Source organism: Solanum tuberosum, unplaced genomic scaffold (genome assembly GCF_000226075.1).
Source record: "Solanum tuberosum cultivar DM 1-3 516 R44 unplaced genomic scaffold, SolTub_3.0 scf00243, whole genome shotgun sequence".
In the NCBI taxonomy this organism is placed as follows: Eukaryota; Viridiplantae; Streptophyta; class Magnoliopsida; order Solanales; family Solanaceae; genus Solanum; species Solanum tuberosum.
In genome coordinates, this window is record NW_006239166.1 from 755,898 (window position 1) to 757,353 (window position 1,456).

Genomic DNA, 1,456 nt, shown 5'->3' on the forward strand with positions numbered 1-1,456 from the left:
CCCCCCCCCCCCCCCCCACCATGAAAGTTATCTATAATTTTCTTTGATAACATAGTCCAAAAACATTTATCAACTTTAATTAATTAATAAATAAAAGAAATGAAAGTATTTGATCCACGCATTAAATTTGGTATACACTTTTTTTCTTTACAAACATTATCCTCTAAGTAAAAATATCACATGAGAATGCAGGAATCACACAACACTACCCTTCTTATCAATAAAATAAAATAAAATAAATTGAGGTAAAACATTTTTTAAAATTTGAAACTCTATAGAAAATTATAATACATTTTTCCTAAAAAAAAGATAATCTTTAAACTTATATCTATGTGATATTTTAAATCCTTACATGGCTTGATCAAAAAAGGTAATATTTGTATATTATTTCATTTGACTTCACATTCGTTATTATTCCAATGGCGAGGAAAAGCAGGTGTGGTGCACAAATCCAATATTTATTTATAATTTGTTTTAAAGTGAGGTTCATCAAATAATTTTAAAATTTTAATCTAAAACAAGTTATGTATATATTCGTGTGATATTAAATTATCTCATTGACATTAAAATAAATACTTGATAAATATCATTAATATTCATAAAAATAATTTTAAGAACAATGCCGTTTAATATTAACAATTAATGCAAACCTATGTGTTAGTGAAAAACTTACAAGATAAAAAAAATACAAGATTACAATTGAAAATGAAATGAAGTAATAAAATATCTCTTGAGGCTGAGGCGCGGATATCTCGCTCTCTTTAAGGAGATTCAAGCCCACTGCAGCAATTGTTTTTCACCGGTCCAGCAGTAGTCCTCTTTAACTTGTCCCCTCCAGAATACAACAACCTTCACAAAGTATAACTCAACAACTCTGGACAAGAGTTGAGTCCAAAGCTCCACAACAAAGAACACCTCCCTTCAACTAATAAGAACTCTCTTTTTGACTAACTCTTTCACTCTATATTTTTTCTTGCGTGTTGTATGTACCAAACCAAATGAAGAACACCACTATTTATACTAGAAGAAGTCTTCCTAGGAATAAATAGGAAGATAATGGAGTGGTAATAGTGAAGATAAATGGCCTTAGGAGTTACATATGTTACACATAGGTTACAAAGAATAATGAAGGAATAAAGAATGAGATAATGAGAGGGGTAACTAATGTCATCAATAGCTGATGAACATGCTGCCATGCTGCCATGCTGCCAAGGTTCCAACGTTCACTGGAACGTTTCTGCCAACATTATATGACCACAAAGTCAATGGCCAAATGCATGAGTAATTAGGCAACTTTAAGACACCAAAATAATGAGCAAATTTAATATAAAAAATAATATTAAAATGCTCAATAACCAACAATTCCCTACTCATTTTAATATTAACCAAGAGAGTCTATCAGTCGAAGGAAGACTACTATGCATAATGAAGGTGTGCTTTGCATTGAACCTCCACT